General features: G+C 38.3%; 1 long non-coding RNA gene across 1 annotated transcript in view; it reads right to left on the bottom strand.

Moving 5' to 3' along the window:
- Window positions 1-6,085: 6,085 nt before the first annotated feature.
- LOC139184229 (uncharacterized) overlaps window positions 6,086-17,496 on the bottom strand; it is a 309,385-nt gene continuing 297,974 nt past the window's right edge. Inside the window, exon 6 of the long non-coding RNA XR_011567805.1 lies at window positions 6,086-6,335. This is a non-coding gene — a long non-coding RNA (uncharacterized lncRNA). The remainder of the gene's footprint in view (window positions 6,336-17,496) is intronic.

Genomic DNA, 17,496 nt, shown 5'->3' with positions numbered 1-17,496 from the left:
CATTCCTTCTTACAACTCTACTTCCGCGCTACCTTCAGAAAGCTTGCTGTGCCAGCCACAAAGCTGGCCTCAGATCTCCTTTTAAGGAGGACTTTCAACAGGTGTGCTGTCAACCAACAGCCTCTAGTCACAGCACTTTTGGGGTTCACCGCGGTCTTTACCATAAGAGCACACTTTCCAGAGGCAGCTCCACCCAGTGATGGCAGAAGTGACAAGTTCTAGGACCTGCCATATCTGCCCATCACAGGCCCTTCTTCTAGGCACTTCTCTGGAGATTATCACTGGGCCAGCGGCCACCTTGTCTGGAAAACACTGTTTTCTTTCCTTCTTCTTCTAAAATTTACTTTATTAAAGTATAGTTGATTTACAATATTGTGTTAATTTATGCTATACAGCAAAGTGATTCAGTCATACATATACAAACATTCTTTGTAAAATCCTTTTCCATTATGGTTTGTTGCAGGATATCAAATATCGTTGCCTAAGCTATACAGTAGGACCTTGTTGTATATCCATTTTATATGTAATAGTTTGTATATCTGCTAACACCCCCTGCTGGCTCAGACGGTAAGAATCTTCCTGGAGTGTGGGAGGCCTGGGTTCAATCTCTGGGTTGGGAAGATGCCCTGGAAGAGGGCATGGCAACCCACTCCAGTATTCTTGCCTGGAGAATCCCCATGGACAGAGGAGCCTGGCAGGCTACAATCCATGGGGTCACAAAGAGTCAGACATGACTGAGCAACTAAGCACAGCACAGCTAACACCAAACTTTCAATCCACACCTCCCCAGCCCCTTGGCAAACACAAGTCTGTTCTCTACGTCTGTGAGTCTATTTCAGATAAGTTCATCTGTGTCATATTTTAGATTCCACATATACGTCATGTCATGTGGCACTTGTCTTTCTCTTTGAGTTACTTCACTTAGTATGATCATCTCTAGGGCCATCCATGTTGCTGCAAATGGAATTATTTCACTCTTTCTTATGGCTAAATAATATTCCATTATATATATATATATATGTATATGAACAGTCTTCTTTATCCATTCACCTGTGAATGGACATTTAGGTTGTTTCATGTCTTGGCTATTGTGAAGAGTGGGCAGCCATCTGAGACTTTTTCCACCAAATTCTCCATCCCACCTCCTTCATTTCACAGACGTCAGACCTGAATCATAGTCTGAATGCATCCTACCTCCAATACATCTTCTGCACCTGTGACAGTCTTGGTCCCAGCTTCCACTGTCCCTGAATAGATACTCCAGTGATCACACGAAGTTTGGGAGTCCATTTCCCTAACACCCCCTGGTGGCTCAGATGGTAAGAATCCTCCTGCAACGCAGGAGACCTGGGTTCGATCCTTGAGTTGGGAAGATACCAAAATAAACTAAAGCATGCTTTAAAATAACACAGCTACTATGCCTCCTATGCAAATCAATTGCTGGTGACCAGGATTTTCTGCTCAGCAGGTGGCCACCTGGATGCATAGTCAATGTTGTTCCACCAGAGCATCACAGGAGAGCCATGCTGGTGGTAACAAGAGTGAAAACTATCTATAAATACTTCCAATCTCTTTGCCAGAAAAGCTGGTGTGTTCTGTTGTTTCTTCCATACCTGCAAAGAACAACCTGTGCCTTTATTTCCATCTGTTGCTTGTGAGAAAATCAAACCTGTGTTTCCTCAACTGAGCACATTCCCAGCCTTTGCTTATATTAATACAGCCTGTCCCTTCCCTCATTTTATTAATACAGAAATGAATTATGAGCCACCAGAGGAGGTATCATATTTAGTGCTATATCTGAAATCACTTCCAGATTATGATTTATTCTCCAAAATAATCCTAATGCTATTTACAAAAATAATCTTGCACATAAGCCTGTGGTTGAATTTTACCTGAACCACTTCCTAGTTCTATTATAAACTTTTGTTTTTCCTTTGCTTTCAACATGGCATATGTGCTTTTTTTTATCCTCCAGTAAAGCAACTTGACAGTTGGTAGCTGTCTGGCTGTTTATTCAACATATGTACCACTTAATGCACAGGTCTCAGTGAGACAGTCCCCAAAGTCGATCCAACTGGGATAAAAGTCAACAAATAGAGCTTTGCAGGGAGTGCATTGACTTGGGGAGAGTTAAATATTTGGAAGGTGTTTAGCAGTTAAGATTTAAGTCTAATGTCACAAGAATTTACAGGGTCAGAATCTCCCCCAGCACAGCACATCCTCTGGATTTCACAGAGCAGCTCCATATGTTAGGAAATCACCTTTTTAATTAGATCTCTGTAGCCTCATTCTATGTTACCACTGTCACAAGTCTTGGATAAAATCCTATTCTCAGGAAACCTTTCAGTAAACAGTTAGCTGTAGGTTCTTGCAAGAAGATATTGAGACAGATTCTCCCAGATTGCAAGTGATTTTAAATTAGCTTCTCTGGAAAGTGGTGGGTGTGGTGTTATTTCAACATCCTCATCTGTTACCTGAGTCTTTTCCCCAAGGAAAGCAAAATGTGCTTCATAGTGTGCATTTCTGAAAACAGAATTGGTTAGGGAGTTCTGCGGCCTCTTCTGGCCTGACTGGACTAGCAGATGGAATGAAACAGAAATTCCCACCTCATTTTGGCCATTAGGACTGCTCGAGTGTGAATCCACCTGAGAAGCAGAGGTTCCTGAAAATTTCGACATGACCAAGGGAGAAGGAAGTGAATAGAAAGTTATACACGAGGAGCAGAAGAGAAACTGAAAGTAAATGTCGCTTAGTCGTGTCGGACTTTTTGCAACCCCCTGAACTATACAGTCCATGGAATTCTCCAGGCCAGAATACTGGAGTGGGTAGCTGTTTCCCCTCCCCAGGGTATCTCCCCAACCCAGGGATTGAACCCAGATCTCCCACATTGCAGGCGGATCCTTTACCAGCTGGGCCACCAGGGAAGCCCTATTTTGTACCAAGTCTGTTAAACAGATTTTCAGATACTATCCTCCCAAAAGACCCTAAAGGGAAAGAGCACTAATATTTTCACTTTTTTAGATGAAAAAATATTCAAAGCTGAGTGGCAAAATGACTTTCCCAAGGTGACAAACATAAACAGCAGCCTGGTCAGATTCAAGTCCCAACTGTGTATGAAACCAAAGTCCTGTTCTTAACCAATGTGGCGTGCTGTCTACCAGTATTACAGTTTATAATCAGGATGCTTTAAAACTTTGGTAAAAATTGTAGGGCCACCAAAATGAGGTTCTCTCTGCTTCCCTGGTGGCTCAGAGGGTAAAGCATCTGCCTGTGATATGGGAGACCCAGCTTCGATCCCTGGCTCAGGAAGATCCCCTGGAGAAGGAAATGGCAACCCACTCCAGTATTCTTGCCTGGAGAATCCCATGGACAGAGAAGCCTGGTGGGCTACAGTCCACAGGGTCGCAAAGAGTCGGACAGGACTGAGCGACTACACTTTCTTTCTTTCTTTTGGACCCAGAGTTAGCCTAGGTTCCAGAGATAAATTAACATCTAAAGTCATCAACTCTTCAATTCAGTCTATCAGTGTGATATTGTTATTTATAGTAATAAATCTGTATCTGGTCTTATCTGTGGTTCCCAGATCACACTCCCCAAATCCTTGAAATTGCCTAAGGGTAAAGCCTCCCTGGTGGCTCAGAGGGTAAAGTGTCTGCCTGCAATTCAGGAGACCCAGGTTCAATCCCTGGTTCAGAAAGATCCCCTGGAGGAGGAAATGGCAACCCACTGCAGTACTCTTGCCTGGAAAATCCCATGGATGGAGGAGCCTGGTACAGACTACAGTCCATGGGGTTGCAAAGAGTTGGACAGGACTGAGTGACTTCACTTCACTTTCTTTCTTTCAAAGAGCAAGGACGGTATCTTTTACTATGTTAAATAATGCCTTTTGGAAACCAACGAAGAATGAGGGCTGGTTGCCAGTGGAGCCAATCCCGTGATTAGAAAGTTGGAACTTTTGGCCCTACCCCCACATTTAGAGAAGGGAGAGGAGCTGAAGTTGGAATTTAATCTCCAGTGGTCAATAATTTAATCAATTATGCCTGTCTAGTGAAGCCCCCATAAAAACCCAAAGGACAGGTGGGAGAGCCTGTGGAGGCGCTGGGAGAGTGAGGCTCCTGGAGAGAACACAGAAGTTCTGCGCCCTCTCCCCTGTCTTGCCCTGTGCAGCTCTTCCATCTGGCCATTTCTGGGCTATGCCCTTTATAATAAACTAGTAATCTAAGAAGTAAAATGTTCCTCTGAGTTCTGCAAGCCTCTCTAGCAAATCAGTCAAACCCAAGATGGAAGTCGTGGGAACCTCTCATTTACAACCAGTCGGTCAGAAATATCGGTAACAACATAAATTGACATCTTGAGCTGGAGGGTGTTACTGGAACCTCCAATTTGTAGCCAGGGGGTCAGAAGCACAGGTAACAAACTATGTTGTGGGGGTGGGGGTAGGAGGTTGTCTCCTAGGACTGAACCCTCAACCTGAAAAGTAGAAAGTGCTAGTCACTCAGTCATGTCCCACTCTTTGCGACCCCATGGACTGCAGCCTGCCAGTCTCCTCTGCCCATGAAATTCTCCAGGCAAGAATACTAGAATGGGTAGCTATCCCCCATACCCTTCTCCAGACGATCTTCCCAACCCAGGGATCAAACCCGTGTGTCTTGCTTTGTGGGCCGATTCATTACCATCTAAGCCACCAGGTAGATACTGTCAGAATTGGTTTGACTTGTAGGACCCCCAGTCAGTGTCCAGAGAGTTGCTTGCTGGCTGTGTGAGGGAACCATCTTCTCCAACCATGCCCCATCCCCTGACTACCGACACCAAACTGTCATTTGGTGGGTAGTACCCAAAACAATCAGCCAAAAAAAATGTTTCTTTTTCATATTCATAGTCCTCACACATTCTGGATCACACTGCTGCCGCTAAGCTCAGCCCATCATCTTCTGTGAGCGTGGAGGTGTCCTTTCTTGGCAGCTGCCACATGCCAGGCAGACAGACCAAGCATGCCTGGAGTTTTTAGCCTTTCCCTCTACTTTCAAATTTGAATAAAATCCCTCATCTCTGGACCTGGGGTCTGGCACACCATGGGCTGCACCCGAAGAGGTTGGCATGCAAAGGAGCTGTATGATACAATATGCAAATGATGACGATGGAATAGAAAGATAGAACTGCTGATCTGGACTTCTTGCCATATAGGAAAGAAGAAAAAGAAAAGCAAACAAAAAAATTTTAAGCGCTTCTTAGATTTCCTAAGACTTCTAGCCAAATGCATTATTAACTGATACAGATTCTTAGTTTTGTATATTGAGTGACAACTCTTGAAATTCATGATTTCACATGTGGAATTTATCTAACAAAGACATTGACTTTAATCTTATAAAAATAGGAAGTTTTTTTTTTTTTTTTAAAGAAATCTCAACTAAAATAGCAGAACAGAAGTGGAATGGGCAGTAAGTTGATACATCACATAAGCCACACATTATAAAAACAACAAGCATGGGATAAATAGTATCTCCCCTACTTTGCAAGTAAGAATTGTCATCTAAGAAAGCTAAATATTTTCTCTTTAGTATTATAGTTAAATAGTTGAACCAGTATTCAAATATAAGTGTTACAAGGTTTTAATGCACATTTTTGTTGCTATAAAGCTTTATTTTCCAAATGTATATTTGGAACAGTGATGAAATTTTTAATAAAAGTTTTACATTAATCATTATAATGAGACAAAATAGGTTTTAGAATCATTAGTTCTAGTTCTGCATTCTTTCCCAGAGTCTCTAATTTTCTAATTTATGTTATAAATATCCAAAGAAAGTCTACATTTATTTCAACAGGGAGCCCCTTTTTTCCCCCCAAAAGAATATAACATCTTATAAAACACTGGTATCCCAAAGAACAAAGTTTGGGAAAGTTGTATCAGCACAATTACATGTATTTAATATTTATATGATATTAATATATCCAAGTCCATCACTTACTACAATGATTTATACCTACAACACATACACATATATACCTCTATCTATCTATCTAGATTTATATTACATATATCCAACAATCTTTAGGCTTGATTCTAAGAAGGGGTCAAATGTCTTCTTTGTATAATGCCCTATGTACCTCAATTTCTCAATATATATTAAACTCTAGGGAAGCCCATATTAAACTCTAGCTCTTATTGTCCATATTAGAAGTTTCCAAGAAGAAAACAAATGTGGGGAGGATTTACTAACTTGTTCAATTTGATGTAGTAGGTCTACAGTTGAAATGAACTGCAATTTCTGCTTTAAGTGTATTCTTCTAGTAACCGGACAATCCTTCAGTAGTATATTCAAGCTAATTTGTGAGGTCTGAAAAGTGAGAAGGGAGAAAAGAAAGTAGATAATATTTAATTTCAAAGGACAGTTCTTCCTAATTTTCTCTTTTGGGTAAGAGAGGAAACAACGAAAATATTATAGTGTGAACTATCACTTGGAAGAAATCATCTACATTTAAGACTAATTAAAATATCAGCATTTCAATTAGCATGGATGTTTATTTTCAGCTTTGCAAGTTTACTACAACAGTCATATGGTCATAATGGTGATGGAGCTCTTATTTTAATTATGAGTTTTGCTTCAGCAGAAAGAGAATTGTAGACTTATCGTGCTCTAATAGATAATAAGAATAGAAGAGTTCAGACTCTAGATAGTACAATGACTTTCCCCCAAACAGATCTTTTCCTTTCAAGCACCAGATCAATAAATGACCCTTTTGATCAGAGAACAAACTAAAACCTCCTCTATATTTTGCTTGTTACTTTCATTTTTCCCTCAAGAAAAGATGAAGCCACTTAAGTGGCAGACCACAAAAGCACTATGGCACTTTCATCCTAGCAAAGAGTTCAAAAAGTAAATAAAACTTTTTGGAACTTGTATTCAAGAACAAAGCTAGCACCCAGTAGCTCAATATGCCTTTGGGGTTAGGGGTTTATTCAAAGCATCAAGAATCAGTATTTCCATCTCGACATATAAGTGATCTAAATAGCATTCATAGGACTTTAAAAGCCTTTTTGAAATAAAAAGCAGAGCAAACTACAAAAGTATAAATTCTAAGTTTTCCTACATTATTCCTACTTTGTAGAGCATCTGGTCAGGACGGGGGCTGCCAGAACATCACATATCAATCACATATGAAAGAACGCACTAGTTCACGTGACCATGGCACTGAAATACACTAATGAGAACCCAACAGCGTGCCTCTCCTTTTCAATTAGCTCTCTGTCCATTTTCACAGGAACCCACTGGGGAAGGAAACTTTGTGGGTATTTGACACTACTGGCAGATCCTTGTTTTGTCTTAATCTACTAAAATACAATCTAGTAAAAGGGAGTGTAAATGCCAAAAAGTAAAAAAGGAACACAATACAGGTATCTATGGCAAGGACTGACACACACTTTGGCATCCAAACCGGATATTTTGGTAGAAAATGAATGATTAGGGTAAAACAGAAAAGGAAAAAAAAAAAAAAAAAAAAACAGCTCTCTGCAAGGCTGACAATCTGTTTTTTAAGAGGCAATACAGAGTATTTAGTGCACAATGAGTTAAGGAGATTAAATTATGAATACTATTAATAAATATTACTTTTGAAAATATCTTAAATGTGAGGAGAAAGTACAAAATCTCCCTACCTCCAGCCTCTATCACATGGACAAAATAAAGAAGCATTCACTCAATGGTTTATTTAGTTCATGTCCTCTATATTACTGAACAGGCAAAGCTACTGAGAATACAGACAAATGTAAGTTCCACATATTTTGATCGCTTCTTCTTGGCCTTAAGAAGACTCAATACACCTATTTTGCTCTCACAATCACAGATAAACTCATCCACACAACTAAAATCTAGTTGGGGGAGTGGGGGGGGAAGCTTAGATATTTATATGGAAAATGTGCCCTGAGGGGAAAAAAACACTCTAATGTCAGAACTAAAAAATGACAATTTTGTATTTGAGCATTTCTTCCTGGAAATGTTAATTGCAAAACATGCCAGCTAAGATTTGCTCCGTCGTTACCAGCACATGTGTATCTCATTTGCTCCTTTGTCTTGCTTCACATCCACACTGCCGTCTCCATGAATGATGTTCTTGAATTACTGCTCTTTCCAAATTCTTTTTCCTCTACTTTCCAGCTTTACTAGTTCTCAGGTTTCAGCCTCTGTAGCTCCCCTTGCCTGGTACTCCTTCTGGAATTCTAGCTTTGTAAAATGCTATAGTGAAGGGCTGTAGGATTTTTCGCCTCCACTTGTATACTGCCAAGGGACTCTTTTTGAAGACCTTACTTTCACCATCAAGAACTAGGGAGGCAGACCCAGTGGCCTTAAGGGATTTAATTAGAGTTCACCAAGTTAGAATCTCCAAGCTCTCAAAGACCTAATTTAAATATAAGTTCACTGATTTTTTTCCAACTATTTCTTAGACCCTTATTAAAATTTCAGGTTATTAAAGGGAACATCCCTCGTTTTGCAATACACAGAAAATAAACCTGGGTTATGCAGAATCTCAAACATCCTCCAGGTGCAAAGAGCAAAATTCTGCCAATTGCTAGGAAAATAATAAGGAATTAGCATATACATTATTAAAATGATAGTGGAATTTTGTTGATCATTATCAATTACATTTATATGGGTAGCATAATAGGAAATAAACATTGGCTATAGATTAATAAAAGAAAATACGTAATGTATGAAATGATTACTATCATGACTGCTCTTTACTTTAGGTGGTGTTACATCCCTTTTGTTAAGCTGTCAGCCAGAACCTTTGTGAAAAACTGATGACAAATCATATCAATTTATAAAAACTTTTTGATCAATCAAACTTCTGTTATATATGGTTATGATAGGAGTGCCATGTACAATACAATTTCTAATTGACAACATTGCAATTTCATAAGAAAAAAAAATCTTGCCCTTTCCTTTCTATATTAAGAATTGTGTCTTAAACAGACATTCTAACCAGAGACTGGCTTAAAACATGAATTGACTATGATGTCAAAACTTAAATAACTAACTACATTAAAATCCACATAGCTTTGGTATGAATAAAAACAGCAACACTAGAAGGTGCCAGGAAGCCAGATGCCACATAAATGGGAGAAATAGATAAAAAGAAAAGCTAACAGGTTGCTTCAACAGCATTTAATTGTTTAAGCCTCCTTGGAAAGATCACTCAAAATAGAAGGAATTCATAGAGGGAAGAGAGATGGAAAGAAAATGAAAACTTTGCCACTTTTTGATTTGAGGTACAATTTATAAGACACTTCAACACTGTTTTGTTGCTTTTTTAAAATAGCCACCAGGAAGAACATTTCTTAGTGAAATAATTGTGAAAAATCTGTAATGGTTTTTTTTTTTTTTTTTTGAGTATTTCTTCACTCACATCCCTGTAGTATTGTGACACAATTAGCATATTAGCTTTCTCAAAGTTAACTTTCACTATGGCTTTAATAACTGGGTGGAAGACTTGCATCTTTCAGAGAGTTACCTGGTGAAACACAGAATTCAGGTCATCTGTAAACTTTGGATTTTTTATTTATATGCTTGAGAGGGCATAAAATGGTAGCTATTTCTCCATCTAGTATTTCATTCACTTCATTCTTCCAAAAATATGGCAGTAGAGATACAAATATAAAATATTTTATGTCAATTTTCACTGTACATCATATTTTAAACCTGATTATTTTGGCATTACTACACAGAAAAATGGCAAAATTATTGTCTTATAAAAGCACACTAATTCTCACTTACAACATTACAAGACTAGTTTATTGGTATAAATTCACGTGAATTCCCAAGATGAGATATTTTTCATAATTTAAAATTTTAAAGTTATGGTTTATAATGATCACCCTGGAGCAGTAAAGGAAAATCTGTTTCTTTAGTAGATGTGCTAAAAATTCTTTCCATTTGCTTCCCACCAAAAGATCATGCTTAAGTACTTCCATTAAATATAAAATATTTTTCAGGTTTGCCTTGTTATTTAATGAAATTCAAAATCAGTTTGCAAAGGCAATCGCCCCATTCCCCCAACCCTCCAAAAAAATCTTGTCATTTTATGACAAACAGATTTCCTGAGAGATGGAAAACATTCACTGTGAAAATTGCTATATTTATCCTTGAGACATATTTGGTAAAATTCACTAATTTGCCCAGTGCATAATTTCAGTATGTTCATGGAAAAAACAAACTGTCTTACCAATGACTTTAAAAGAGAATCCCTCTACTCTTAGAATTCAATGGAAGCAAATGCTATGTAAATACTAATGATCGAGTATGATCTTCCCAGGCAGTGGGAAGGAAAATGCTTATTTTGGTCACACACACACACACACACACACACACACCACACACGTGTGTATGTAATCTTTTTAAGAAAGGCCTTCATAATACAGTCATAAAAACAAAACAATGACTGACAAGTAAACATTTAAGTCAGAGATCAAGACTGAGAAAAGAAAGCATAACGACTACTTTTCTTTTTTTTGTTTTTTGTTTTGTTTCGTGACTACTTTTCTAAGTCACATAGGTCAGATGCTATTTGCCTCTCCAGTGGTCTCTTCCAGTGGAACTTAGATTGTTTTAATTTGATGTTGCAACATATTCTTTAATAATACACTAAAAATCAAGTACAGGCTCTTTAGTTCCCTGTGATGCAGTTTTTTAGTTGTTTAGATAAGCTGGTTTATGAGAAGCAAATGAATTTCCCAAACTTGAAGTTGAACACAGACTTTCACCTTGGAATGGTACTCCAGTCTCCTATCCTAGAAGAGTTCCTACACTTCAAAATCATGACCTTTTGCACATTATAAAGTAAAAGCCACTGGAAATTTAATTTAGAATAAACATAGAATCCAATTTTTTCAATTGATTTTACTACTGACATAAAGGTTAATATTGCAAATTTCTCTAAAATGTTGTGTAATAGATTTCACAAAGAATTATCAACAAAATGTAAACACATGAAAAGAGTCATAATTGAACCATTTTTTTTTTGCTTATAATTTCAGCATCTAAAGAGGCAGGAAAAGGTAGGTAATTAAAAGATACCATGGCTATAAAGGGATACAGAATGTAGTTTAATTCTTTGCATAAAAAAATATAGTGAGCAAACCAAGTGTAGTTGCTATAAACTAAATGTAGACCTCCCTTCCCCAGTTAATATGTTGAAAGCCTAACATCCAATGTGATGGTATTAGAAGGTGGGCCTTTGGGAGGTATTAATAGGTTATGAGGGTGGAGCCTTTTAGTGTCCTAATAAAAGTGACCCTAGAGAGTTCTTTTGCCCCTTCTGCAATAAGATAGCCATTTGTGAACCAAAAAGCAGCTATCATCAGACACTTAATTTGCCAGTGCCTTAATCTTGGACTTCCCAGCCTCCAGTACCGTGAGAAATAAATTTTATGTTGTTTATAAACCATTCAGTCTATGGTATTTTGTTATAGCAGTTCAAACAGACGAAGACAGTAGCAAGAACTTAAACCATGCAGTCATGTATATCTCTGGAAAACACCTACCTTTGTAAAGAAAACCCCATCCTACATATCTGCCTCTTTTCACTAGGGTATTTGAACATACATAATTCTTAACTATATCTTGATCAACTGAAAAAAGCAATTACAAAAAAATCAATCTACAAAGTAGGAGATGTGAAACTGGAAAATCATAAAACTTCAAAAACATGGGCATGGATGTTATTATGGAGAGTAAGGACTAAAACTCTCCTGTATTTTTTATTTAAGATTCTTTCAAAATGCTGAAACCAAAAGACATAGAGAGGACCTGGAGAAAGTCCACAGCTCAAGACTAAAAGCGCAGAAGAGCTTCACACAGAGATTGACTAACTGGATGGTAACAGTTTAAAACAATATTGTTTAAAGTCTAGAAAACTGCTGGTTATGGTAGATGAAATGTTTTGAACATAAACATGAAGGAATGAAACTCAAAATATGTCTAAGATCTATGAGTTTTTCCTAGAATCCTTGCTGTCTTCAATTTAATTCTGGGTTCCTGCATCACCATTTATACAAATTAACTTGATTTTAGAGAAAAAATAAATCTAGAAGCTACAAAAATAGCCACTCAGAGTCCTCAGGCATCTTTCACGTGTCCTTCCTCAAAGACATTGTGTTTATGATTGACCACCAATATGTGAGACTTATTAAAACCCTCATTTTTAATGTCTTAATTTAACATTTACTGATAGATTCATATCAAACATACCAAGACTATCATTATTTTCATCTGATAACACAGCAGACAAAGACCTGAACTAAGTGTAAAAGAACTGCCAACTCAGCAGATTTCTTACAGTTTACTTATTCTTGTAGTATTAGCATTGCCTTCAATATGAACTTTCTATACAGGATTTTTTAAAATTCACTAGTAGCACCCCACTCCAGTACTCTTGCCTGGAGAATCCCATGGATGGAGGAGCCTGGTAGGCTGGAGTCCACGGGTTCGATAAGAGTAGGACACAACTGATGGACTTCACTTTCACTTTTCACTTCCATGCATTGGAGAAGGAAATGCCAACCCACTCCAGTATTCTTGCCTGGGGAATCCCAGGGACGGCAGAGCCTGGTGGGCTGCTGTCTATGGGGTCACACAGAGTTGGACACGACTGAAGCGACTTAGCAGCAGCAGCAGCAGCAGTAATCTTTGGAGATTTAAATTAGATAAAACCAGAAAATGTATTAGTTCAGGTCAGTCACTAAGTCATGTCCGACTCTTTGCAACCCCATGCCAGGCTTCCCTGTTCATCACCTATTCCCAGAGCTTGGTCAAACTCATGTCCATCGAGTCGGTGACGCCATCCAACCATCTCAACCTCTGTTGTCCCCTTCTCCTTCCTTCCACCTTCCCTAGAGTCAGGGTCTTTTCAAATGAGTCAGTTATTCGCATCAGGTGGCCAAAGTATTAGAGTTTCAGCTTCAGCATCAGTCCTTCCAATTAATATTCAGGACTGATTTCCTTTAGGATGGACTGGTTGGATCTCCTTGCTGTCCAAGGGACTCTCAATAGTCTTCTCCAAAATCACAGTTCCAAACAATCAATTCTTTGGAGAAGGAAATGGCAACCCACTCCAGTGTTCTTGCCTGGAGAATCCCAGGGACGGCAGAGCGTGGTGGGCTGCTGTCTGTGGGGTCACACAGAGTCGGACACGACTGAAGCAACTTAGCAGCAGCAGCTTTCTTAATGGCCCAACTCTCACCTCTACACATGACTACTGGAAAAACCATAGCTTTGACTAGATGGACCTTTGTTGGCAAAGTAATATCTCTGCTTTTTAATAAGCTCTCTGGGTTGGTCATACCTTTTCTTCCAAGGAGCAGGCATCTTTTAATTTCATGGCTGCAGTCATCATCTGCGTGATTTTGGAGCCCAAAAAATAAAGTCTGTCACTGTTTCCATTGTTTTCCCATCTATTCACCATGAAATGATGGCACTAGATGCCATGATCTTAGTTTTATGAATGCTGAGTTCTAAGCCAACTTTTTCATTCTCCTCTTTCACTTTCATCAGGAGGCTTTTTAGTTCCTCTTCACTCTCTGGGGTGGTATCATCTGCGTATTTGAGGTTATTGATATTTCTCCCTGAAATCTTGATTCCAGCTTGTGCTTCATCCAGCCCAATATTTCACGTGATGTACTCCGCATATAAGTTAAATAAGCAAGGTGCCCTCCTACAGGGGATCTTCCCAACCCAGGGATCGAAATCAGGTCTCCAGCATTGCAGGCAGATTCTTTACCATCTGAACCACAAGGGAAGCCCAGAAAATATATGGATCGTCATAAATGAAATACCCATCAACTGCAGCATGTAGTAACACATGGAAAGCAAATGACCATAAGATGATGTGGGTCCTTCTCCCTGCCCTGATAATACTCCATATGCAGTATGCAATTTGTGACTCTTCTGATATTTTGTCCAAGATTGCTTATATTAAATAGGAAATGTTTGAGTTTTTGTACAAATTACATGGTATAAGAGTTATATCTTGCTCTAGGATTCCAACATATTGTATTGGGTACTCCTCTGTAGTCAGTGCACGCTCCCCGCCAACCCACACACACATGCAACGGAGTCAATAATTGTATAATCCTACCAAACCAATATTTATAAAACTACTAAAGATACATCAGTCCTCTCAAGTATTTACATGATGATTCCTCATGGATTTCCTATACAAATCCATTTCATTCTGACATTCAGAGTTTTAATATTATCTGCCTTTATTTTATCCTCCTCCCTCAGTTCCCATTACTGCTCAACACTGAAGCCCTCCTTCTTTGTCTTGCTTCTCTACCACAAACAATAGAGCCTTTTTCTAAAAGTGTCTTCTTTTCTTCTGTATTCCTGCTCAAGTTCTACTTCTTGAAAGCTTCTACAGTAGCGTCTACACTGCTTATTCCTTTTGTAAAACTGCATTGCTCATTGTACCACACAAATAATTCATTTCTTTGAAAAGCTCTCATCCTTCACCTTCCTCTGCCTCTTCCTCAATCCATTTTCCAGTCTTTGTCTTTCATCTTCATAACTTCATAAAACTATTAAATGCTTGCCCATAAGATAAAGTGAAAAATCTTTAATATGTTACTTTACTGAGTATATGGCTGAACTGTGAGTAACAAATCCAAGAAAAGAGCGATTTAATCCAGGAACTAATTTCTTACTAACACAGCCCTGGGGAAGGCAGTTGAGAGTTTCATGGCAGTGCTACTTCCATTATCATCAAGGGATCCAATTTTCTACATTGTTGCTTTGCTCTTTGTTAGGTTTTAACATTGGCTCTCATAATCCAAGATGGTTCACTAGCCCAAGCACATTCCAAAAAGCAGAATGGAGAAGAGAGAAATGGAAGAACAGCCTCTACCTTGGAGGACAGATTCTATAAGTGACACAACTCATTTTTTTCACACCATAATGCCCTAAGCTTAATAAAAAGTCACACCTAGCTACAAATAAACTGGAAAATATAATATTTATCTCAAGCGTTTGTTCTGTGCTTAGTCACTCAGTCGTGTCTGACTTTTTGTGACCCCATGGACTGTAGCCCACCAAGCCCCTCTATCCATGGGTTTCTCCAGGCAAGAATACTGGAGTGGGTTGCCACGCCCTCCTACCCAGCTAAAAGTTGGTTATCTTGTTTCCAAAAGAGATATGAATAGATATAAGGATTAGAGGGTTCTCCATCATTAACTCCATGCCTGTCTTGCTAGTATTTTCATTCTTTTTACTCCCTCTGCTTTAGCAATGATAAAAATTCTTTTGGCTCCTCAATCTCCTGTTTTAACCTGAATCACATTATCGAGAACCAATTTTACGGGCTCTTAGCAAGTGCTGCAGAGATAAGCAAACACCTTATTCACGAAGGAAGGAATGAATATCTGACTCTCTTGTAGGTACTCTCTTTTATTTGCAGCTTCAAATAAAACTAAAAGAGAAGCACTCACTTAATGTAAATTATGGGGAAGAAAAGCAAGGTTAATGTATAATTCAGAATCAGGGAACCCCAGTCCTCCTGTATTTGGAGAAAGTAACCACTTGATGGATGCAAAAGACTCACACATCTATACAAACAACAACAATAACAACAACAAAAAATTAAGAAACAAAGCTGAAAAGGGGGCTTCGGGATCTTAAGAATATTCTTAAGAGTTGAAGTTTGACCTTATAGTCCAGATAGAACCACCATAGGATTTTACTGTGAGATTATTTCTGAAAACACATTAAATTCCTCATCACACATTTGTAATCACGTCAAACCTTGAGAATGATAAAATTTGCTGTAGGGACATTTCTATTAGTGATTCTATTATAATGTGATAGAATTGGATGGTCCCACTGGATTTACATAACTCTGCATTTGGTTCAAAAATTATAGAATTTCAGAGGAAAAAAAGTCAGTGTAAATCTTCTGTTAATAATAGCGAAAAATCCTTTTGTGAAATTCCTATGCCACATGAAAATAAAAATAAATAAACTGCTGATAGGGACTGCCTAGTATCCTTTAATGTAATTTTTCAATTGAAGCCATGTAATCTAGCTGAAGAAAAGTGCAAAGTATGAAAAAATCTATAAAATAACTTAGATAAGTCTTTATGAACATTCTTTTGAAGGAACTATCCTTATCATTCAATTCCATGTCTTAATAAAGCAAAAAATGAGTTGGAAAATCACAGGACTTGATTCTACAAGAACCAGTTAGTGAATCTGAATAATACTGGCAAAAATATGATAATCAAATCAAGATCTATTAATGACACTGCCATGAAACGCATATAAATATAAAAATAAAAGGACAAGAACAGAGCCCCGAGGAACCACACGTTTTACAATAACTTTCCGATGAGCTGCTACCAAGTATAGTATACTGTGTCTGCTGACAAAGATAATTACATTTCAAACCAATTTAATGCTGTCTCAGAATTCCAACTCATGTTCCCGGAAGATCTAACAATATATCACTGTCTACTGTGTCAAAGGTGAGGGATAAATCTACCCAACTTTGAGAGTAGGCATCCATTTTTTCCCAGAAATTCTCACATATCACTGAAGATAAACAGGTAGTTCCTGGTAACTTAATGGGCACCCCAAAATCCATGGTGGAATTTTATCAAATAATCATAAATGTGTCTTCAGGCAAAATAACAAGCAAGCTTCTGTTCTTCCTTTTTTTTTTTTCCTAAAGAGACAAGAACTAGAGTTCTAGTAGGTGCATGTTTGATCATCTTTAAATGCTTGTTGAGTGAATGTATGCATACAATTTTATACAACAGTCAATGCACCAGAGAAGCAAAAGGCATGCAAAATAGTATGCTAATATGTTACAGTATCATCATTTATATTAAAAGTACATTTTGCATGAGTGAGTGAGTGAGTGCTCACTTGTGAGTTGTGTCCCGCTCTTTGCGACCTCACCAAGGCTCCTCTGTCCATAGAATTTTCCTGGCAAGAATACTCTAAGTGGATTGCCATCTCCTTCTCCAGGCAATCTTTCCAATCCAGGAACTGAATACCCATCTCCTGCATCTCCTGCATTGCAGGCAGATTCTTTACCACAGAGCCACAGGGGAAGCCCTATAATCTCCATATAATTCCTCAATTATGTTGTGAGCAGAGCCAAGTAAGCCCTTACAATAAAACAAATAAAAAGTCAGGCAATAAGACTAAATATAACAAAACTTTCTGAAACATACAGAGATGTCTTATGCATTTCTCCAAGACTTGTGTGAATAATATTTTTAAGAATAAAAAATAGGAAGATTTTATATCTTTAGTGGGTGTAAGACAAAGGCAACAAGTTCGGGTGTGTAAACAAAAGGCATTTTCATTACTTACTTTCAGTCAATAACTTAGATTTCCCCATAGCACTGAAATGTGGGAGCGTCAGCTCTGTTGATTCTGTCGTCCTTGTTATCCCTTCAGTTTTGCCATTTCTGCTGCTCAATGCTTTTCTCAGTACCTAGTGTCC

This window comes from Bos indicus, chromosome 7, assembly GCF_029378745.1.
Source record: "Bos indicus isolate NIAB-ARS_2022 breed Sahiwal x Tharparkar chromosome 7, NIAB-ARS_B.indTharparkar_mat_pri_1.0, whole genome shotgun sequence".
In the NCBI taxonomy this organism is placed as follows: Eukaryota; Metazoa; Chordata; class Mammalia; order Artiodactyla; family Bovidae; genus Bos; species Bos indicus.
Note: the sequence above shows the minus strand (reverse complement) of the source record. Positions and strands in the feature narration are given on the sequence as shown.